We start from the raw sequence: 25,939 nt of genomic DNA, 5'->3' as shown, positions 1-25,939 counted from the left end.
TTTTTCCAAATAGAATTCTTCAGCGATTCAAATCCAATGTGACTTTCGCACAGGCATCGCTCTAAGAGCGCCTTAAGGAGTTTCCTGTAGTACTTGTATTTTGTCCTTGAAGAAAAAAATTCTATAAGAATAACCTTCATTTTGTCTTGATTCGTTATTGTTGACTGAATTGGAAATGAGTTTGTTGGCTTTTAGCTGAATTGTATTAGACAAATGCTCGTTGAAAATTTTGTTATTATTATTTCCATCAGCTAAGGAATCGTACTGAATGGTTATCATGATCGTAGTGACGTTCAATTTGTCAGAACGATTTATCTTATTATTGGGATGGTCTTTGAGATTTTTTTTGGCTTTATTGCGAGTAGCTGACTATTGAAATTATTGTCATTATGAAGAAAATTAGTGAATAAATTGCAAAATTGGACGGGAAATTAATTTTTATTTGGATTTTTGATCTCCACTATGTAATCGATATTAGCTAAGAGATGGAAACATTTTTGTCGCTGAGAGCGGATTATAAATTGAACTTGGGACCTGCAGCCAAATAATAATTGATATTCTATGGAATCTCGGTGTCAGTCAAGTTTTTGATCCAATTAGGCTGTGACAAAATTTTGTTAGATTGAGCTATAGTTAAATTATGCAATTCTTTTCGATTCTAATGGTTCACTTTGAAAAATCTTTGACTGTAGTAGATGTTAATTTTTCAGTAGAAATCAGTGAACGAGAACTTGAATAGGTACTGTCTGATGGTAGCAGATTGAGAGAGGTGAATTGATATCTTCACAATTACATTTCAATGAGTTCCTGTACAGCAAATCATGTTATCGTATTTAAAACTCCATTCGAGTTGGACAGGCTATGGAATTTTCGCTTTATTCAACTGAATTAACATAAAATAAAAACATAAAACAAATTCAAAAATAATTGAGTGAATTAAAATTAATTTTTTGCTGCATCGACACTGTCAGTTTGTAAATTTATAATTCTATTATCAATATTCAAATCAAAAGCAGGTACTTGAGAGGTATGAAATTCTTCATAGCTTTTGGTCTTTTCACATCGTTTTTCCTTTTTAATAAAGAATTCGTCACCAAGCTCTCAATCTAATTCAGGTTTATTGTTGCTTAATTACATTTTCAAACTTAATATTTCAAACTTAACTTAAGGTACTTAAGGTAGAGATTGTATCTGAAAAGGACGACCTAGGCACAGGTGCCTGTTGTGTCTTTGTCCATTTCAGACAATAGAATTATATAACAAAAGGAAAGAAAAGCGATATGTAGAGGTAGGTAGTTACAAGAGGCAGACAACCTGGAACAGAGACCAGTAAGTGGAATATTACGAAAAATACTAATTAACTAATTTATTAATTAATTAATGAGGAACAATATAAGATTATGATTAGATGATTGGAAGAGGGATTCAGATGATTTCTCAGAAAATATTGAATTGTGTAGCACTGTTGGAAATAAGCTTCTTTATTTCATATTTAAATTTATTTTTATTGCGGATTTTTTTAATGTCAGCTGGAATAATGTTAAATAGTTTCGGTCCATAATAAAGGAATGATCTTTGTGTGACAGCCTTTTTGAAATGATTGACTTCGACGTTAAGATTAGATGCTGCTCTAGTATTGAGGGGCTTTCTCGGAAAGTGTTCATGATTTTGATGCATTCGCAGGAGACACTGGTAGATGTAGGTTTGTCTTATTTGGAATAAATTAGTATCCTGATAAAAGAATTTAGTAGAGAAGAGTTTTTTTTTGTGAAGTATAATTGTTAGTAAAGTGTTCTGAGTTGTTTGTAAGTTTTGTAGTGTGCTTGTGAAAGCACCTCCCCAAATTGTTATGCAGTATCTTAGGGTAGATTCAACTAGCGAGTTGTATAACATAATAAGATTTTTTCGTGTTAGAATATCTCGTAGCAGATAAAATTTGTGAATCAGAGCTCTTAGTCGTTTTATCACATAGGTAATATGGTCAGACCACCTGATATGCTGGTCAATCATGACACCAAGGTATTTCAAGACTGAAACTTTTTGCAAGTCAGGGCAGTTACAACCATAAAAATCCTCGCATTTGGGAGAGTGTAATTTGATTTTTATATTAGGTTGATCGCTTATCGTAGGTGAGAAGGTGATATATTTCGTTTCCGCAACGTTTAAGCTTAATAAGTTGTGATCCAACCAGATTTTTATATTTTTCAGATCCCTTTCAGTTTTTTTGTAAACTTCATCCCAGCTTCTCCCAGTGAATATAATTGCTGTATCGTCAGCATAGCAGATCATTCGACCTTCAAAGTTATTAATGTTTGCAATACTATTTATATATATTAGAGTAGTTGTTAAAAGTATGGGACCCAGTACTGTTCCTTGTGGCACTCCTGTCTCAATTATTGATTTATTGCTCAACTTATCACCTATCTTTATCCTCTGTGCTCGATTGTTCAGATAGTTTTCAAATAGACTTAGTGATAATCCTCGAATACCGTAATTACACATTGTTTCTAGTAATTTGTCGTGGGAGACAGTGTCGAAAGCCTTGGCCAAATCAAGGAAGACCGCTAGGCATTTATTCGATTTGTCCAAGGACCCCACCACCTTACCAACAAAATTCAAAATGGCATCCTCCGTGTTGTAATTCTGCAGAAATCCATATTGACAGCTGGTTATTATGTGGTGTTTATCCAAAAATTTGATTAGCCTTGTCTTAAGTGAATGTTCGAATAGTTTTGCAAAATTATTAATAACAGAGATGGGCCGATAATTAGTCAATATATTACGTTTCCCAGCTTTAAATACTGGGGTGACTACGGATTCTTTCCATTGTTCAGGCATTTTTCCATTGAGGAAGCAGAGATTTATAATGTGTTTCAGTGGAGTAAGGATATGTTTGTGGATAGCTTTTATAACTTTGGTATCAATTCCATCCGGCCCTGGGGAGCAATTATTTTTCAATTTTGAGATGAAAGTTATTAGTTCCGGGGCTGTTATGGGTTCTAGGAATAATGATGATTGTATAGACTTGTCATTAGGAAAATGCGGGGGTAAGTTAATTTTTTCAATATTACTTGCCATTTTCGACCCTAAACTAGAGAAGAACTCATTAAACACATTTGCTTTTTCGTTATCATCATTTATTGAGAGTCCGTTTTCATTAAGAACGTCAGTTTGAGACACCTGAGATATCATTGATTAAAGCCCAAGTTTTCCTACAGTTTCCGGCTGCCTCACTTAACTTTCCTTGATAAAAATCATTTTTACTTTTTTTTTATTAGTGCGTTGAGATTATTCCGGTATCGTTTATATTTCTGTTCAAGTTCAATAGAATAGTTGTTCAGTAGTTGTTTTTTTAATAAGTCCCTTTTATGTACTGAAGTAATAAGACCTAAGGAAATCCAAGGGTTTATTTTCCGAAATTTATTTTTTACAGTTTTCAGTTCAGTCGATTTCGTAATGAATTCATTGAGTTTTTGAATGAAGTGATCGTAAGATGTTTGAGGATCTTGATTTCTTACCACATTTATCCATTGCTCGTTGCTAGTCAATTTCTCGAGTTTTTCAAGATTTATTTGTTTTACTATTATTTCTTTTCTAGATGTTGATGGATTCGGATTTTTTCCTGAAAATTTTATGAAGATGGAGGTACTGAAATGATCAGTGATATCAGTATGTAAAATTATTGGGTCTATTTGTGTTGTATTCAATATGCGGTTATTTTTTTTGATGAATATATGATCAATAATTGATTTAGAATCCTGTGTAACACGTGTTGGCTCATTAATGTATGAAACAAATCCATTCAGGTTAAGTAAATCAAGGTATTTATTTGTTTCACACAGATCTAATCTCAGTAAATTGATGTTGATATCTTCCAGATAGATTTCTAAGTTTTGCTTACCAATTGATAGCAGATATTCTTCCAAGTCTTCAATATAACTTTGAGTGCTTGTTGAAGGGGGTCTATAATAGGCGGTTATACCAATTTCATTATTATGCTTCAATTTGAAAGTAGCACGAAGGAATTTACTATCGTTGATTTTTTTGATTACAATGGTAGGGATTATGTGATTTTTTATATAGATTACAGTTCCATCACATTGATTTATGCATGAATCATTAAAATAGACCGTATAATTTGGTATTATGAAATCATTTACTTCAACTTGCCTCGTTTCTGATAAAACTATCACATCTAAGACATCTTTTCCCTTTTCCAGATAAATAAGCAGTTCATCAAAGTGTTTCCTCAGACTACGAATGTTAAAATGTACTATTCCTATACCATTCTCTGTTTTTCCTCTTATCTCATCAATATATTCTTGTAAACTACCTAGTTCTCTTGTGTCAATTTGCTGTTGACTATCTATCCCATTTAGAAAATCCAGCATAATGAATGCGAAACCTGAAGAACTCCTGCAGATATTATTCAGCGATTAAGGCGTGAATATTTGATGATGTGCTTAAACATAAAAATTATAGGCAAAAATACATGTATATACATTAATTTTCACACATATGCACATATATACTCACACGTACATATGCAATAGTTGAAACATAATCATATGATGTACAAAATGAGAAATTTCACATTTATTTTATGACCCTACCACATTTCTTATTTATTTTGTAGCTCATGGAAATTATTCGTATTTGTAATTAATTGAATTCTTTCATTATAAAATACATAAATTTTCCCATTTTCGGACCATACATTCTTAAATCCAATTTTTTCAGCTATTTGATTCACCAGTTCCACTTTTTTCTTGGTCAGGTCTTCTTTAATAACTATCCCAGTGCCTTTGAGCATCTTCTTCTTCGCATATATGTTTTGTTTCACTGTTATGTTGCTTAACTTCAAATAGATACATCGGGATTGTTTGTTAGTCTGTTTACCCACTCTGTGACATATTTCTATATCCTCAGATTTCAGCTTCATTCCCATTTTTGAATTAAGGAGATCAATTAATGCAGTCCTGGTGTTCTCTTTTGATGTTTCTTTTAGATTAAAGATTCTCAGACTTGTTTGTCGACTTAGTTGATCAAAGTATTCAAGTTTCATTTCAGCTTCTTCACGTTTACGAATTTCTTCATTCATGTTATTTTCCAATGATTGAATTTTTTTTCCAATTTTATGCTGAGAAGAATCTAAATCTGATTGGAGGGACGCCACTGAATTCTCTAAATCGGTAAAACGTTTATCCAGGGTTTTTACAATAGCCTCCGTCACACTATCGGCGATTGTTTTTATGAATTCTCTGTTCTGCATGCATGTACTTACGGCTTGGTTTACCGACTTTTCTATTTCTTCTTTGATATCCCTGGTTATAACCATGATTTGTTATTATGATATATAAGATCAGCACTCTCAATACTTAATGACCTTTTTCAAGCCTCAAAACACCACAGTAACTCAGTTTTTGGTATTATTTTCAGGAGCACAGATTTTATACGACTATTCGCAGTATACCATGGGCGTACTCTCATAATTGTAAAGTTTTATTAGCTATATATTGCTTCAGTTACACCCATGCTTTTTTGATAGGATTCAAATCTGGTTGACGAGAAACCGGGACTACTCCTCTGTGTGCATAATTTTTTTATCATTTTATCATATAGCTCCCCACAATAAAAAATTTGGAGATGGTAAGTTAAAATGTTTATTAGTGAAAGTATCAATTGTTACGATCTCTAACTAACTTCACTGGATATATCCCTTTCGAAAAATTAGGCAGGTTCAAGTTGATTGAGAAGTAAGCTTCCGAGACAGTCGAAGCGATGAATATCGTCCGCAAACTCTCTAAATATCGCTTCATTGGAATTATTGTTCAGATCATAGAGATGTTTGGTGAAATGCAACCTTCTCTAATGATCAATCATTCATGCCAGGAGCAATAACGTCGCAATCAATTTAGATGGTTAGCTAGATAAACTAAAATCATTTGATTTTAGGACCAATGATAAGTTACCCCACGATGAAGATAACGAATTTTTGTTGAAAAAGCTTGTGAACTCTGCAAATGAACTGGAACTTTGAAAATATATTTCAATAAGTGAAATAATTCATTACAATTTCAGTCTGGCTTTTGATGAAGTCATCCATAAATATTTGTGAACTGTTCACAGAGATGGCGATAAGTATATAAAATGTTGGTGTTGAAGCACGTACAAGAGGTGGACCTGATGAGGAAGACTTGTTTTAATAATTTATATACAATGTAAATTATACATATATTATCAAGGATATGGTCCAAGGAACCAAGTCAACTGTGAGAAAATAGTACCACACATCAGACAATTCCATTGGGTGAGGTAATCAGTACAGAATTCCACTTGAAAAGCTATATTTCTCGATTCAATATGGTTGTCTGAATTTGTTAGATATTGATATGGTAGCCAAATATTCGTTTTGAAAACTCGGCAATCGTGATCGAATGAAAGCACAAAAATCACGTATACCTAAATCAATATCAAAAGCAGTTTTTGGAAATGGTAACTATAACGAATATTCAATTAGGAACTTTGAACAACATTTCAGACGAAAAGTAAATTCTGATATGCTGTATACAACGAAACTCATTTATGATGAATTCAAAAATGAATATCGTCCGAAAATCAAAGGAAAGGACCTCAATATTGAAGGAAAAACATATGGAGCAATGTCCTGAAGAATGCTCACGATATGGGAATGGAGCAACCAGACCCCAAAGAGATGTTTTCGGTTGAATATGCAGATAACACTAATTCACATGTTTGGCGTAGGTTATTCAATGTCTCGGTTCACAACAACATGACACAAAAGTGAATCTAAAACTTTTTGTTATGGTTCAATTTTTTCAATCGTTTAAAAATTTTGTTTTCATAATTTTAATATACGATTAGATCAATCAATACATTTTTCCAACTTTGTTACCATTTTCATATAATTTTTCTGCAGATTGGTGATCCTTCATTCACTTTCAACCCGCATATGAATATTCCGATATGAAAACAATGAGGGAAATTTGTGTTGTTTTCTGCAAAAACGAAAGTTTTGGACGGAAACCAATTCAGTAGTAGTTGATTCCTAACTGAGGTTTTGAATAGTCGAATTGTTTTGATGGTTAATTACCTAAAAGGGATTTTGAAATTTTCGGCTGAGTGTGGTTTCTTTTCGATATAGTGTGCTTAAGAGCATCTTGTATTAGTATTGAAAAGCATAGCTGTAAACGCAGGATTCATACCAGGCAGATAATCAGTATCTACATCTCCTATCAACTTTCCAAAGATAATCATCGTGAAAACACCCTCCATTGTCAAGAGGTTTGTAGAATATTTTCGTGCAATTCAACTCGTAATAAATTTTGACTTCTGATTTTTCTTTTCACTATAACTATAACTATAGTCGTGACGAAGAATATTTTCTTCAAGGTGTTAGGCTATCCTCATAGAAAAACGTATTTGTATGCTGGATTTAAATAAATTGGAAAAAAGTTGCTTGTTTCAAAGATTTTTTTTTGTGGATATATTGTAGGAGTGGGCTGAAAGCACCGTCGAATTTCTGAGGCGTCAGTATCACCAGAATATTGTTAAAGCAGTCTGCACCCCTTTGCATCGTTATAAGGATCACCAGAAAAGCAGCTAAGTTCACTGATTAATTGAATGCGATAAATGGTGTGAGTTTTTACGTGACAACACATATTAGCGTTTGTTATTATTTCATTTGTTGTCTTCTTTTAAGGTAAATTCATTGCTCAACTCAACTCTAAATATCAGACAGTCCAATATAATTTGCTTGAAATTCGAATAAATTGTCTCTATTAGTAATATACTTGGGATTCAGATATTTATTGTTTTTGAGGATAGTGGATTCCCGCACCAACAGGACAGTTTTCCGGTTTTCATCTGGTCAAGAAACATTGGTGGCACTCCACTTATTTTGAATTGAATGCACCCACGATTTACTACACATCGCTGACCTTGTCGGGTTTGTTAGTGGTGTGTTTATTTGGCATCCCTATTATAATTTTTCTATAGATTGAACAAAAAACCCACGTGGCAATTTCAGAAATGGACTGCGATTCGATGCAAGAAAATCACTCGAGGATTCAAAGACAATTTTTAGAGAAAATATTCTGTCTGTTCATATGAGTGTGTTGAATCATAGTTGAAAACATGTGAAGATCAATCTGGGATATTTTATTCAGTTTAGTAGTGCATATATCAGGTGGCGAACCGGTCGATCGTGGCAAGGCATAAATTATAAACACCTTGAACACACTGGGCAACGCGTAATCACCGACTGTCGCACAAAATAATGAAATCTTTTGAATGGAGGGATGATGATCATCAGCAGTTACGTAATTTGGACTGCCAACGTGATTTAGCAATTCAAACGTCAAAGGCTAATTGCCAAAGGCTAATTGCACACACCGATTTTGGACCGGCATTTTATTGGTAGCGGGTGCTTGCAGACTCACCGGATTTTACCAGTCACCCATTGAAATCGTAATTAGCACGGTCGTCCAAATTCCAATAGTGAACCACATGTGGTATCGTCGCCGGTAAAATACCGGTGAGGAGCCGTCCACTGCCACTGTATCCCCGGCAGTACCGGGAAGTAGTGACGTACATGACTAAATAATACGACAATTCCAGTCTTGACTGCTCGGTGAAATTGTAGTTACCTACTACGTATTAACTTAGTTTCGGTAGTGCGTACTTATTACGGTGATCGGTAAAAATCCGGTGAGTCTGCAAGCACCCTCTACCAATAAAATATCGGCCGATTTTATACTGGCCGTCCAAAATCGGTGTGTGTGCAATTAGCCTACCGGTAGTTGCACACACACCGATTTTGGACGGTCACCGATTGAAATAGTAATTGGTACGCACTACCAAAACTAAGTTAATACGTAGAAACTACAATTTCACCGAGCATTCGAGACTGAAATGGTCGTTAGAAAACCGGTGAGTATGCAAGAGTGTATTTAGTCACATACGCCACTACTTCTCGGTACTGCCGGCGATACAGTGGCAGTGGACGGCTGATAACCGGTATTTTACTGGCGACGATCACCGGTCGGCGTGTGTGCGAGGTACCGTTCCCACATGTGGTTCACTATTGGAATTTGGACGACCGGTATAAAATCGGCCGTCCAAAATCGGTGTATGTGCATTTAGCGAGTAAAACAGCGTCTGATAGAAAGAAAGAAAAAAATTCAATTATTTGTAAACATCAAGGATCATATGGTAAATCATTCTACGTACAATTCCATTCCTGACAAGTACATGGTAGAAATTAAGGCAAGGGTATCAGATCTCGCTTCAAAAAATTTAGGAAGTTGGTGGTGTTCATCAGTTATCCATTTGATAATTTCACTGATCACAGTGATATTTATGAAATGGCTACAAAATTTGAACATACATTTCATATTGACCACATGTTATTTCAAAACGAAATTATTACTCTGTGCTGCGACATATTTCCAAATGCAAGGTCATTCTCAGGTTCAGATTACTGGGAATTGGTTTCTAAGTAAAAATATCCAAATTTGAGGAAATGTGTTGAACAACTGCATTCGTGTTTTGGTCCCACATATTTATGTGATTTGTTATTTTCCAAACAAACGAAAAATAAATGCGGTTCTCGCTTGACCGACGCTCGAACATTGGTATCTTTAAACTCGATTTTGCTAATTTAGATGCAATGCTCACTCTAAATTAAATAAGTAACTAAAAATAATTTTTAGTTTTATATTTTCTGTCTTGATAGTTCAACTTTGCTTTTTCTTTTAATATTCCAAGAAGTATGTAATTGGTAGACCGCACAGGGTTTCGTCAATAAACAGTAGATCTTGAGTCTAATCAAGTCTGTATAATTATATGATATATACCCCTGGTATATATCATATAATTATGTATGTTTAGTCATACTGAATTGATTTCTATGAAGGCTATGAAAAGTATATTACGCCTTACAATTTTCTATTCCTGATGATAAGCGACTTCATCATGAGAGTCATGTGTAACATTTCTTACTATCGATACGAGAACTCATGCTGATTTGAACTCGAATTGATGCTAAAAAAAACAAGTTAGCATATCTCTCTTCCCTCGCAATAGTTGAAATAATTACATAACCTCTCCTTTGGTAATCTACTTGGCACATTCGAACAACACGTGTCCTGAAGACATACAAAAAACCATACAATTTCAGTTGATTATGCGGTACGCGTGTGGTTTTATATGTGTATAGCAGATATCTACCCATCAATTTCGGATTGTGAAGAAAAAAGTGGATGAGCTATTAAATTAAATTACAGTTATTTTCAGGTACGTTAAGTGCTCACGAAGAAATGCATTCGAATACTAAGAATTTCCAACGCCATTGAATTCATTTTTATTAAAATACATTTAACACTATATGTGTTTTGTTTCATTCAGCATTCCAAAGTAATAGCATTTTAATGATAATGATTTATTTGTGTTATTCGAACTGTGACAATAAAATGGGAAGAAATTAACTTGAATATTCACTTGATTGATCATTGCAAAAGGTCTGTAATAAGTTTAGATTTTCACTCGAACCTTACCTATAAATTCCTAGTCTACAAATTGATTGCGAGGAATAATAATAATAAGTATAGCCAACTCTAATAGTATTTGTTTTCATGCGAGAAGTTTCTCTATGAATATCGTTATCAGTTAGTAACCTTCATAAAATCTCACTTTTTTATACTGAATGAAATTTCATAATTATGGAAAGAAAAGTACAGCCCTTTTGCAATAATTCAAGATGACCTATACATATTCATGGATATTTATCTAATTCAATAGATATGCATGATTTTAACGCATGTGGTTTGAAAATAGTGAGAAGCAGGAATTATTAGAATATATCAGTCGAGAAAATGTTCAAGTCAGTCTGTTAAGAAAGTTTTCACAATCAAAATGGTTCAGTTATAGATGAGAGTATTATATTTATTTTATGCTACTTCGTTCTGAATATCTACCGGAGTTTTCACTTTGGTATTCTATATCTACTGCATATAATCGTTAATCATCAATGATCAATGTACCGTATTGACTGAATAACTGTACATCTTGTAGCTTAGTACTGGTAGATAAAAAATGAATTAGATTTGATTTGGATTGATAAAACATAACAATCATCTACTTTTTTGTAGCGATATTGCTCACCAACTGCCCTGATAAGATTATTTTTCCGAAAGAATGTTCCATTTACGGAAACATAAGCCACTGTGCTAGTGGAATTTATTGATTTTTGGGAGTTTCGGTATCAATATTGTCTACATGAAACATGAATTACCGAACTAGGAAGACGAATAATTCAAACGTAAGGAATATATTTCAATTAATATTTCTATCCATACATCAGTACGAAGCCGTGGCGGCTAAGTCCTGATCCATGCTCAGAAAAAATACTGAATCAATTCTGATAATTCTTACACTATTGGAAATTGATATTATCCAGAATAAGCATAGGCCACTTTTTATGTCGATATTCCCACAGTATCGGAATATATGCCAGAAATCACTCATATTCTATATTTTATATGAACGAAGTCGTGGACAAAAGCTATTGTTTACAAATAAATCTGTGATAACTGCCGTAATGATGAAACGTTGAGAGTAGTAGTTGAAAATATCTGAATTTATTTAATTGATCAATCATCGACTAACTTTCACAAGAAAATTAAAATTGTGATTTGCACCCATGGAGAATCGGGAAGAGTGACCAGTTGAGTATTTACTTCCAAGAAGACATTTTTTTTGGTTTATTTCAAAAATACTAAACAATGTACTGATGTGTTCATGGCACGCACTAATAATGTAATTTCTTTTGGGTAGAAGAATTTTAAGATTGATTGAGTGGTTTCGTGATCATTCATTACAAAGAAAAAATCAAATTGTCCCTCTTCATAATATCAGCATAGAAGTGAATAATAATAAGTGGACACGGTTCATAATAGGCATCAATCAATTTTATATAGGAAAGACGAGTAACTGGAGGAGTAACCATTTTTCTCACAAAAATAGGTAGATTCACTTGAAACCTATGAATCAAAAATTACGTTTATGTCCTACATCCATATGGAACTTTACAGTTTTGGTATAATTTCCTTACGAACAAATATTTCATGAGTTCAGAAATGTTTTAAGGCAGCAAGGATGTTTTCATAACGAATGTTATCAAACTAACGGATTCGGAAGGCAGCTGCAAATTGCTGCACATGCAGTCTCTCCAGAAGGTTCGGCTGATTCACTTGTCCTCAGACGCCTGAAGCATACCTACATGGTGACAGGCTTGAACATCGCGTTATAGATCAGAATCGTGTTTTTGAGGCGTAACTTTGATTTTATATCGATCAGTGGGTACAGACTTGCAATTCGTCCCTCAATCTTAGCCTTCACGTTTTGGAAGTGCGGGATCCAGATGAGTATACGGTCTATCAGAAGACCGAGATACTTTACCCGTGCTTGCCAGTTGATCTCCTTTCCAGAGACCCTCACTTTCATGGCCGGAGAAATTGCCGTTCTTCTCATTACTAACTGAGTTTGTTAGGGTTCACTAGAATCTTTTAATCGAAGTACCAGTACTCGATGTCGTCCAATGCACGATGCATATAGACGACCTCAAACTCACGACCTATGAAAGAGGCGAGGAGAGCCGTTGCGTCGGCGTATCGTCGTTTTCACCTCGGAAGGTCGCTAATATACAGAAAAGAGAGCATGGGAAGAAGGACGCCCCCCTGTGGCACTACAGCGAGGATCTCCCTATTGTCAGACAGGGAACCCTCTACTTTGACCTTCAGAAAGGATCAGATCCTCTGGATCAGGCCCCAAGACAGGCCGAACTCAAAGAGCTTGTGCAGAAGGCTTCCGTGCTATACACGGTCGAAGGCCTTACAAATGTCTAATAGAATAATATGGACTGTCTTATTGGTGTTTAGCTCCTTGACAGTATTTTCGATCAGTCTCACAGCCTGTAACTCAGTGGAGTGTTCTTTCCGAAAATTGAATTGCTTGTCAGGCAGAATATTTCGATCGTCAGGCTGAACGACCCTTTCAGCCAGCCTAGCCACCGAAGAGAGAAGACTGATCGGGCGATAGTTCAGTGAGAACAGCCGGCTCTGATCCTGTTTTGGGAGCATGATAACAATCACATGCTTCCACCTTCTAGGAAAGTATTTGTTGGCCAGTGAGCTATCCATTATACTGAAAAGCATTTGGTCAAAGTTCTCTGGGAGCCTCTTCAACAACCTATTAGTTATTGAGTCGATATCCAAGGACTTAACCTTTGCGGCTTTGACATAACCTCTTGGTTCTTCGACAGGACCTGGGCGTATGTTGCCTTCGTCATCATCCCTGAGAATGCGATGGACCTGCTTTTCCAACAGAATATCGCGGTCGATGTTAACATCATCGTAGACCTTAAGCTGGAACTGACGCGCTCTTCGTGAATGGGCGAGGAAACAGTCTTCCTCGCCTTGCGCATACGGGTAATCTGTCGAAGCTGATTCTCCTCAGGGACGAGAGACTTCAAGAGCTCCTCCACCTTTCGTTCCGGAAGTCAATGATGGTCTGTTTTACTCCGGCTACCAACTTGTTTGCCGCCAATGTTGTCCCCCGGAAAGAGGGTTCGATGATAAAATCTCCTCAGGTGGTTGCTTTCGCATATCAGAGATTTAACCCGTGGAGAAAACTCATTATACCTTTTCAGCGGGCGTTCCTCCGTAGAGGTGGCCGTTCGGAACGCATCATTTGCCGAGATCTCGAAGAGCTCAACTGCCTCGTCGATTTCGTCGGGAGAGCGAAATGCGCCATCTCTTCGAGATGAGCTGTGAAGGCAGCCCAATTCGTCGAGGATCTCATGCAATGATCACGGGAAGGAGGATCATCAACCAGTACCAGAATAACTAGACAAAATATAGAGTTCGCTGGTCAGAAAGACGTTTCTGAGAAGCGCGTCGGGTCTAGTCTGCCTGCGATAGTACTAGATATACATGCCTGTATGCATGCGCATAAAGTGCATGATCGTTTCGAGTAGTGACTCTGCCTCATAGTCGGTGCTTGGCGTTGAGTCAGTAGCAGCAATTGTCGGAATGCTGTTTCCCATCAGCAATTTCTTTAGCTATTCAAGGAGTAAACGATTGTTTGGAGGGTAGTAAACCGAGATTATTCTATTATACTACGTTATTGAACATTCTGAAGGCTACTTTGAAAGTTTCAATCGACGCATGGAAATTTCGGCTGACGTGTTTGGAAAATAAATCAATTGACGTCGATGAAAGAGACAGTGATATAGAAAGGGATTAAACTGAATTCAGAAATTTGTATGAGGATGAAATCGAAAATATAGAAAAATTAAATTTTACTTAGCGTTACTTTATTTGGGAATTGAATATCTTACCTCTTCGAAAACCATAATTATTATGTAAAAGTGAATATTTCAATACCTCAACCAAAAATTCATTGTGAATAACTGTACCAAGAAACTTTATATTTTATGTCTCCGTTGCCAGTGTTCATTTTTCTTTTATGAATCTCAGAGACCAAGCAAACAATTTGATACTGTAACTCTAGTCAAAGTCCATGTTCAGTCACTACTGACTTGTGAATATATTCCAGTCGATAAGTAACATAATGCTCTGATACGTTTTCATCAACCCACCTTCGTGTCATTCCAATATACAAGTCCTAAAAAAGATCCGCTTTCTATAATCGGGTGACATTCTTTGCTTTTGTACTTCCGTCGTTCAGAAAAAATTTCTCGCTGTAGATATATTTTCATGTTCCCCTTTTTCTCAAGAGCAGAAAAAATTCTCATTGCAAAGTGACATATAGAATAGGGCGCCTGTCCCAAAAATTTTCTGCAGGGACGGTTTTTCAGCATACAAAGAAAATCGAGTAGATATAACTGAAAATATGGTGGTGTATATCTGTATTTAGGAACTATATAGACACACATGTGATGGACTACTGAATAATGAGGCAAAGTATCAGAAGATCAACAAACTTATCCCATCAAGATGATATATAATGTCACAAAAGACAATATTTGTACTTATGAAGATATAAACCAGTATTGTCAGCGAAACAGGAAAATTCACTCAGATTATTGACGTCCAACAATACCGAGAAACGATAAATAAAAGTTTACTCTTTCTCTCTGCAATACAGAATATATTTTTGTCACTTTATTGAATTTTTTAACTCATAGGAAATTATGTGAAAGGGTTATTGTAAGTTTGTTTCCTTTTCTATAATTTCTTCATGGAAAGGTTATCTATCAGCAACTCCAGACACCTATCAAATTTCTTGTATGAGCCGATACATAATCAGACAAACTAGAGCTTTGTCAACAATTTCCTATAATCTGATGCATTAGTAATGATATCAAAAATATACACAAAATATCCATCAAGCCTGTTCGCCTACGACCGCCCATACATACATACACAAAACTGCCGAAGAAGGCACATTAACAAGCTACATAAATCCGCTTAGCAAATGGGTTCGATGTTTTTATTAGACGAAAAAGAAGCTGTTGCCTCAGTTTGCCGGAGGCAGTCCCTTATTTTGTTCAATCGACAACTCATAGAATGAACAGATATTATATCTGAAGTCGCCTGTGAGAGGAATGGTAAATTCGGAATTTCTCCTGATCCCTCAGAGAATTCATTGCTAAATTCATTTGGTTTGTTTTTCGAATAATGTAGACATGCATTTTCCACAGTTTGAGCCGCTATTTCATTGGAAATGAGTCGATTTGAAAAATTACATTAATTCCATAAATAGCATATGTTTATTTTTGGTCGAATCGTGAAGTGAGTTATCAAAAAGTCAATATAAGGAAATTTTCTTCTAACCATTTTTCACACAAAGTTTTGAAATGTTACTACAAGAGTAAAATTTAATGTATGAGATTAGAAAAGGGAAGTAGTGAAAATAAATAACGTTTAAAACTTCACTTATTTCGTCTCACACTAAAATAAAACTTCATTGTGATATTTTTACTCAACAATTTGAAAAATCGCGACTAGTGTTTCACTACACAATAACTTCTTTCGGTGTCTTCAGTACTAATCCACAATTTCTACATTGTAGACATTGTAGAAATTAAGGAAATAAATATTTTGAAATATCAATCCCTTCCAACTTCCAAGTAGGGTATGGTAAATTTCTGTCGGAAAACAACTACTTCCCCAGCTAATACCACGCTGGATATTGAATTATGTCTGACAAACATTTATGCAAGATTCCTCACAGAGGCTAGTCTCGCAGATGTTTCTCGTTGATTCCAGCAGAAGGACCATGCAGAAATTATTCAAGTAGATCACCTGCAGACCGCGGTTTTGGGGTATTACCTTTTGTTAGTACAGGAAAGATCCTGTACTCATGTTATGTTCTCATCAATTTTATTTGTAACTGTAACGTTACTGCAGTTTCGTCCTATAAGGACATTTTCAAACTTACACATTAAACTTAAAATGATTGATTACATTAGTCCTTATATAACACCACTGTAGTTAATAATGGAGGTACTTAGCTTAATTGAGAACCTGAATTTTGTTTACTTGTGACAATGGGGATACGCTAGTTTGAAAACCGTTGAGTAACTAGATCGATTTGATCATTAAACAGGTTTCACGTGCAAGCTGAATTCCCAAGCATAAACATTGCATCAATAATGTACTATGAGACAAACAATAAATTTAATTGGTTTCCCACAATAACCATTCAGGTAGATGGATAGACAGAAGTTGATAATTAATATCGTGTGAGAATTATAGGAACGGTTCGAAGAGGATTTGTTAAAAAAGCAGCTTGAGAGTGTTAACTCATCCAAATAAAAATCGTATTAGGTTACAGATAAACCCTTTCGTTATGGTCAGTGACATTGTGGTCAGTAGACACTGGCACCGGTGCAATATTATGTTTCTCCTAGTAATTTTAATAGACTAGTTGGCATTTGACATTTGTACGTTTTATTCGCTTCTATTTATTCAGTATCGAAATATCATCAACTATGATAGTGATATCACGAATTGTTGACATTTTGGTGAAAATCAATGCCTGAGTTCCAATATCATATATATAACACTACTGGTAGGTACCTTTGTGTGATTACTGAAATCCAGAATGATCTTTCAATATTGAAAAATTTGAATGTCCCTCAATCATAACTGAAGGAACAAGGTTGATTTTTAGTTGATTGAATGTAACCTTTTATTTAAACTATAATGTAAACAACTGCATGTTTTAGATATATTTTATATGTTTGCCGCTAATAGCTACGGCTGATGCGGTTTTTTTTAAATAAGAAAAAATTGTGATGTTATGTCTTATTGAACTTTTTATGCGGTGATATAACAACAGTGAATGAAAGATACTCTGAAACCACATGAAGATATCATGGTAAAATTTTACGAAAATAGGTATGAATTTTGATAACTTTTTGTAAGGAAAACAATATCGGCACCCGTCACAGAATGGACACCATCAACTTTTTGTTTTTCATGTGAACGGTAGGTTTTGTAATACCTTCGATAGGTCTTTCAATTCTCTACCCAACACTAGTTTATTTTTGAAAATCAGATTTGCCGTTCCTAAGTAACAAACAATAAATATCATTATTTTTGAAAAGTTATTGAAAACTCACTTCAGTTTATCTCAATAAATGTTCTAAATGTTTTCCCAATTCCAAAATGACAGAAATGAATTATGTTTACAAATTCATTTCTTACATTTTGAGAAGTATCTCGATGAATTAACGTTTAAAACTTTCATGGCCGGACGTGGCATTCAAATTGCGGTTATTCGGGCTCGGTAGTCGTTTAGTGGAGGGATTACCTCCGAACGTTTCGTCCGTGATTACAATGAGCATTTTCAGCAGTGGTTGGCAGCAATGCATTACGACCTTAAAGTTGGTAGACTGGATAATGAGACATACTAAGAACGTGTGTCATTGAAGTTTATAGAGAAAGATTTCTTTTTCTCATCCCTGATAATGCCAACATGGTTGGTGATAGGCGTGTCGAGAAGAGTATTGCAGTTGTGGTGTTTGAGAAGAGTTCTTGTTTTGGATGTATTCTACCTTTCAAAATTGTATATGAATCACGAACTATAAGAGGCCTTGTGAGCATCAAATCTAAGAATGTTACTTTTCTATAATATATATTTCTGAAACTCACCTGTAACTGAGTTAGTTTTCAGAGATGTTACAGATCTGAAACAAGCATAAACATTTTAAGATAAATCAAAGATTCATTATAATTTTCACTTTATATTGTTATCGATATTGTATTCGATGTGAAATAAGTTTCCCAAAAGGCGAAAATAAAAAGTTACCTGGACAAATATATCAAAATATATATTGCATTAAATATATCATAGGGTACTGTTGTGAGTCAAGATTTCTAGATACCGTTCATATTGTTAAATTTCTCCAAACAGCGATTTGATCAAGAATTTGGGTTCAGGTTCTACTTACTCTGTACTTCAAAGTTTACTCTGTACCTTGAGGTGGATGCCACCTCTTTTCGTCGGCAAAAACTATTTCATTAAAAGAAATTCCAGACATGAATGGACTTATTGAAAAATTCTGTGCAACTTTTGTTCCATAGATGGTTTTCATGAAAGTCATATTTTTCGACTTATTCGCGAATGATAAATTTTCAGCTAGTAAACACACTTTTGTTTGAAGGTGGTTAACAATGTTCCATGGTGTATTTCATTATTTCGGGATTTCATCGTTCAATATGATATAAAATAATTTGAAATATTTGAAAGAACTCATACAATTGAGAATTGAAATGAATAGCTGGAATCAACGATTATATTAACCAAAAAAACACTGAAATGAAATAACAATGGAATAAAATACAAGCAAAAAATTGAAAATTGAACGAATAAACAAGAGAAGGAAAGAAAAATGAAAATCAAATAAACATTTGTAGCCAAGTTACCTCACAACTTTTCCATAATTGTTATTTTTCAGCTTTTCATTTGAATTTTCAATTGTATTGGTTCTTTCAGGGATTTCAAAACATTTTATATCATATTAGACGATGGAAATCCGAACTGATGAAATTTAGTAAAGCCACGTTTTCAAATGGTTTCTCGTGAATGAATAAGAATAGTATCGAAAAAAAAAAATAGAAATAATATTATACAAAACGAAGAAATTGTGTAATTTTGGTGTCTGTATATACAATGTAAATGAAGTAATATTCGTCGAACGCCAAAATTCGAAGTTTCAACGTGAATTGAACAAAAAACAATTAATTTATTGGTAAAAACCCAAAAACATCGATCGAAGGTCTCAAAAGGCTTACCTATATTTTATTATTCACAAGAGTCCCTAGAATCGAAATTGAGCGAGTTATGATGAAAATAATGATGGTCCCCATTTTTTGCGAACAAATCCCTAAAAAAACTATAAATGAAAAACAGAATTATCAAATCACATTTCAACTCATTCATATATTTCCAATATGATTCACGAGTTTGGGCGGTTCAAAGTGCTTATTTTGGAAAAAAAAATTTAACATTTTTGTAAAAATGCCTGTTTTTCAAAATGACTATAAAAATATAATGTCATTTTTTTTAGGGAGGCAAATTTTGAAAAACGGTCTTTCAAATGACAGCATAAAGTGCTCAAAACTGAGCACTTTAAGCCGGCAAAACTTGAAATTCATATTACAAGTATTAAAAAGGACCAGCATTATGATGCCAGAGACTTTTATTAGGGAACGAACACATTCACTCAAAACAAAGTTGGGTTGACCTCGAAAAATGCAGTGATTTTTTGTTACTTACAATTCTGCCGTTTGACGAATGAAAACCAATCCTTACATCAAATAATTATGCAAGTGTGGAAAAAGATTGGATAAACTGTCTTTCTGAATGCAGATTTCCAGAGCTGTGCTCTTGTTCCAAACGAACAAAACCACAACTTGAGTTGTCACAACAAGAAACATTTCGGAAACTTTGTGTCGCGGGCGGTTGGCAGGTGGGACGAAAACATAGTTTGCTGTGTGGAAACAAGCCACTATTCAATTCACTATTTTGTTTTGGTGTGTGACTTCATGTGGCATTATTTCTTCATTTATCTGAAGGGTTAATCTGTGGTGGGTATAAATTTCAATGGTCTCAGTTCTCTATTCAGCAGGTCATCATTTATTAAACAAATCTGCTTCTGTTTTATCTCTTCCATAATCTATTTGTCTTCTCAATAATGATCTCATCCACTATCTTGTTTTTTTTCTAAAAAAAATCAATTATATGAAACCGCAGGCCTTAATTAAAATATCGGCTTGAGAAAGGATGACGAGAACTGTCGTTGTAGTAGAAACAACAGAAAATATTGCACAAAAACGTGGAAATCCGCCATAACATGGCAACAACGGTTTGCAATAAAAGCAATGAAAGAGAAACAGTTATTCAACAACCAAATGAGTCACAACTAATTTTATATCATGTTATCCAGAAAAAAATAGAAATAGATAAGTTGGAACTTTTTATAAAATAAAAAAATCTACAGAAATCTACACTCTCACATTTGAAACCCACCACTCAAAAAAAAAATTGGGCTTATAACATACCTACCTAGTTCTTATCTAAGAGTGATATTGATGAAACTTAAAGGCCAAGAAAGCCATTGAAAGTAGATGGAAATGAACATCGAGAATATATAGGAAATAGATTACTGAAAGAATCGATGGATCGTACTTAGACCCGTGTTGAAGAAAGATATGAAAAATGGCAAAATTGCAACAGCTTAATATGAGATAATATTGTTTGAAACCAAATGTTTCATAATAGAATTAACAACATTTACATATTTCACATTCCGAAACTTTTTTGAACTCTCCTGATGGTCGAGGAATCGAATTGATGAAGAAAAATTGCTAACTACAGTTAATTTTTTGAGTTTTGAGACGGGGACCGATTTTGACCTTCAAAATGTTAAGATAAGAATTTGTGCAATTTCAAGTTTTTTAAGACTCAATGAAAAAATACATGTTTTATCTAATTCAAAAACCATAAGAAAGTAGTTATTTTGAAAGGACTTATTGTTTCGTGTAATTCAATGTTTTTCTGAAAGTAGTTATTTCGAGAGAAAGCTTTCTCTTTCATTTGTTAAGAGTTTATACTATCCCACATTTTTCTGGATGAGGATGGAGAAGTAGTACACCAGATTTTTTTTCGAAAATACTAATCGTTTCTAAAAAATATATTTTTTTCTAATTTCAATATTCAGGAATGTTTTCGATTGATTGTTTATATCTCTCAACTGAAAGATCATTTATTATTTCTCAATCCACTGATGAAACCATTGATAGTCACTCTCATTCCCAACTCTATTGCCAGATACTGGCCTTCAAGAATGCAAAAATCAATTACCTTCTTCATGCTTCATTGAATGTGGCGCTGCGTTTTTATACACAAATCCAGTTTTTGAGATCTTCCTTACGTTTATTTTACTTTATAACAGTTGACAACAGAACCTCGTTTCGCAGTTTTATGATATATTTTCCTTGAAAATCGATGCGAATCGAATTTTTTGGAGTGAATCATGAAAAACCAGTTATTGACAATAGCAGTGATATCGCATGGTGTTGAGTAGGTATAATTTTATTGTTTTAGTTGGTTCAAACGGACTAATATAAAACTGCATAATATAAAACAAATTGATGTAGGGAAAAATAGGTTACACTAATTTTCAGAAAAACATTGGCAACAATAAAATTGAGAGAATTATTGAACTACAAATGCTTTATCATCAACTCAGAATAGTATAATATAATAGTTTGAAGTATAATTGTTGAAATAGAAATAATGACCCATTAGATGTATTTGGGGTATCATTTGTGAGGATTATGAAAAAGGGTTGCTTCTTGTTCAAGAACAACATTCAAAAGTTTGACACTACTTATATCCAAGAATATAGTAACCACTCTTCATGAGCTTGCATCCACAAGTAATAAAATTCAGTAAATTTCACATACATATTCTAATATATAACCGGGGATTGCTTCAGTGAGATATTTATTCTACTCATTTTATAATAATTAACGTTACATGGTCGACCAAATTACCGAATGCGTTATTTGCGTATCGGCCGGGTGTCGTTCAACACTTTTCGTAATCCCGCTGAAAGATTACATTTTGATTAAAAGGAAAGAACAAACCACGAACACCTCGTAATTCTACAGAAAAACCCCAACATCGTGTTGTTATGGAACAGCTTAACAATATCACAACAATATTATAAATTTTGTGTTCGAGAGTTCGCTCTAACAATAAACATGGATGAAATTCAAGAAGTTGAGGAACAAAAGCATCAAAAATATTGGGATAGTCATATTCATCGCAAGAGCGATATAAAAAAAAATATGAAAAATTTGAAGAGTGGCGTGAAAGCAAGATTGTAAAGGTGGTTAATGAAAGTGTAGTATTAGCCTATACGAAGGGAGAATCAGAGGTTTATTATCCTAATCCGCTGTGTTGAATGTCGTGAAGAATGTTGAAAATTACTTTGAAAGTTGACGACATAATTGAAATTTCAAGGTTAGTTTTTAAAATCGTACACCATATAAGAGTATTACCTACAGAAATGGTATTTTCAGATTTGGAAAATTGTTTTGTTCTTGAGACGAAAGTCTGATGGATAGACACCAAAAAAATCAAAAATTTTGTCAAAAGAAAGTAACTTAGTTTTTGTTGGAGGCAGATGATCATACATAGTTGCCTGAAAAAGTTGTATTGATGTGTGGTATTTTTGGCGCCTGTAGACGTGACGAATTCGTTAAGCTGACTTAATGATTTGGAAAGCACCAGTACCAGAGTTGTGGTTATATTGAGGTATACTGAAAACAAAAAAAGAAAACAAGGTATTATATTCATCCCCAAAGAAGGGCTTTCTTTTGATGTCTATGTTTTATACCAAAAATACGTAGATTTACGGTCTTCAAATTTGTAAAATCGGCGACTTTTCATTAGTTATAGGAATATTAGGTGGTGTTTTTTCAATATTAGCAAACATTATGCTAGGAATCACACGTTTAAAGGTGAGACTTCATTAATCCTTAGCTCGCACAAGTTTCGACTTCTGAGGGTTGTCGTTCGTAGGGGTGCGACAGCTGGTTAACGGAAAAACATATTCTTACAGATTTTCAAACAGAAGTAAATAATAAGGTTACTGAGACTGTATTGTACTTTCATGATATACCTTGGTGAGTTGAGCTATATAGTTGCGCCGGCAGATTTTCAGACACTGGCAGAGAGGCGGTAAGTTCCTCGTTTTGTAGTACCACACACGCACGCCCGATACTCGAAGGTACTCGTGTCACTATGAATACATACATTGTGGTACAAAATAAATGAGTTCAAATGAGAATGGAACAAACGGTAAATGTGTGAAAGTTGTGGGCATTCCTACTGTTGGAGCTGTTCCAAAGAAAACTGCAGCATTTTCAAAATTGAGAAATCCCCAGCTATACACAGGGCACTCGTTTCGCAGATTCCCGGCTAATATGCTTGTAGAAAATGGTGGCGGTCTACTATCGGTAAAATAAAATGGAGGTGGGAATTCCTCTGCCGAAATCGTATATTGAAAATTTCATAGAGAATGAAGATAACGAGACAACTATTTTATAGTAATGAAGACACACCGACAACAAGTTCAAGTGCTGGTGCTATAGATGGTAAATCTCTCATCGATGGAATAGAAATTTTGAATAATACCAATTCTCAAATTGTATTTCAAATTCATAAATAGTGATATTATAATTATTGTTATTGTGAGCAGAATAAAGTTTTGGAAAACATATTTGAACAAGTGATTGCTTAACGACCGCCGGCCGTTAAAAAAATCCTAACGGACGGAGGCTGTTAACATGAACTTTTCAATTGTGATCAGAATACCGTTGAATCAAAATAAAAGTATGGGATTACGAAAAAAAAAATAAATAACGACATTGTTCTCAACCTCATCAAATGAACATACGTTACATGTTGAGTGGAAACATTAGTATTATTAGTTTTAATGATTTTATGCATTTCAATTAGTTTAGGAGTTATTGCGAAATTTGCCACCATTTCTATTTAATTTTTCTTTTTCTTATTCCTTATATTCTACCATTTGGGAAATGATTTTCAGAATGTTATAGAAAAACGAGAAAGTGTAAAGGGAAAGGCAGTATTAATTTTTATCAAAATAGCCGTCCTACAGGATTAATTCAAAGAAATTATTTCTGAATGAACACGAAGAAATAGTTTCATTCAGTCTAGGCGATGATCGATCGGAGTTTCAGAGTACTAGTTTATCTTCATCTTCAGTGCTGCTCGATCTTGAAGATAACTTGGAAATCTATCTGAGAACCCATTGGGAAGCGAGTAGATTTTCAAAACATTCTTAACATCTGTCAACATGCAAATTGGTTTTACTGAAACAAAGAGCCAAAAACTCATCTGTCTCTACAGGTGGACAAGTTATTCGTTTGGAGAAAATATTTTAAATGAAGATGAAAAAGCTATGAATGTCATGAATGAGGCTTTAATATCCGGTAAATTCCCTAGAGACCGGCAAGACTCGTACTTATAGAAATAGAGAAAAAAACCAGGACAACTGTCCTAGCAAAAATTTTGAAATAACTACTTTTGTATGAATTCAAAGAAGAAATCGATGTTGATGGAGGACTCTACGATGAACAATATGGTTGCCGTGAGGGTCAATAAACCACAGATGCAATAAATAGAGTATTACAAATAGTGATAGGAGGACCACGCCAAAAAAGAAAATTATGTTTGCTAGCATTGTGAGACGTCTAGAATGCCTTCAACTCAGCGCCTAGAAAAAATATGGTCAACTACGTTGAGGAGAGCTGGATTATTATAGGTGGGGAGAGAAAGTTTTAAGTTTTCCACAGGGTGTCCCACAGGGATCCATACTGAGACCAACCCTGTGGAACATGTATTATGATTGGATTCCAAATACAGCAGTTCCAGAAGACATGAAGATAGTTGGCTTCGTAGACGATCCAAGGATTGTCATAGCCACCAGATCAAAAGACAATCTGGAAACGGTGAAAAACCATGCCTCGTACAATATCATAGAATGGCTGAGGTCTGCGTCAAGCCCCACAAAATACGGATACCGTACTTTTGGGCAACGGCGATGGAGGTGGAAAAACATTGAAAGACTTTTATTTAGTGTGCAGCGAATAATGTCAATACATAATCAGGTCTTACGATACTACCTCAACAAGAGCGCTATTGGTTGCATGCATCCGTCGTATCCAACTCTTTGTGGAACATTGTGTAGAGCGAAGATCAATCGGGAAAATTCACCACAGGAAAATATGCTGAAAAAGTGGGAAACATGCCGCAGACAAAAAAGCACTAGAAGGTTAATTATTGAAAATATTTCCACCGGAGGGAAAAAGACAACTGTATTTACTGTGGATGGAAGGATACAGTTGGGGAAAGAGGATACAGTTGTGGAAAAGAGGAGACAGTGGAACATACATTTTCCTTGTGCATCAGGTGGAAAGTTAACCTGACTACGCAGATGACCTAGTCGTAGTGATGGTAGAAAAAAGTAAGGAAAGTCTGGTAAGAACTTCCAATAGAACTGTGTAGAATATATCCGAGTGGATGACAGCGAAGCAACTCAAGCTTGCCCCTCAGATATCAGAGGTAGTACTGATGGCAGCAGGCAGGAAATTGAAAAGTATCACATCTGTAGCCAAGAATCCATTGAATACCTGGGTATCCACATGAACCGAAACATGAAACTGGGAGCTCTCGCTGGGAAAATAGCAGAAAAGGAGGGGAAAGCCATAAGCAGGATGATGCCCAACGTTGGAGTCCCTCGAGAAGGTAACAAAAGAATATTCTGCTCAGTGGCCCAGTGTATCTTTCT

At 34.8% G+C, this 25,939-nt stretch overlaps 1 long non-coding RNA gene across 2 annotated transcripts in view; it reads right to left on the bottom strand.

Moving 5' to 3' along the window:
- Positions 1–25,939, bottom strand: part of LOC141486556 (uncharacterized) — a 368,992-nt gene that overhangs the window by 235,371 nt on the left and 107,682 nt on the right. For both annotated transcript variants that reach the window (XR_012467920.1, XR_012467919.1), the window contains exon 2: positions 18,204–18,238. This is a non-coding gene — a long non-coding RNA (uncharacterized lncRNA). The remainder of the gene's footprint in view (positions 1–18,203; positions 18,239–25,939) is intronic.

Source organism: Leptinotarsa decemlineata, unplaced genomic scaffold (assembly GCF_025532065.1).
Source record: "Leptinotarsa decemlineata unplaced genomic scaffold, Ldec_3_MD MMD2_tig00026358_RagTag_RagTag, whole genome shotgun sequence".
Classification (NCBI taxonomy): domain Eukaryota; kingdom Metazoa; phylum Arthropoda; class Insecta; order Coleoptera; family Chrysomelidae; genus Leptinotarsa; species Leptinotarsa decemlineata.
Note: the sequence above shows the minus strand (reverse complement) of the source record. Positions and strands in the feature narration are given on the sequence as shown.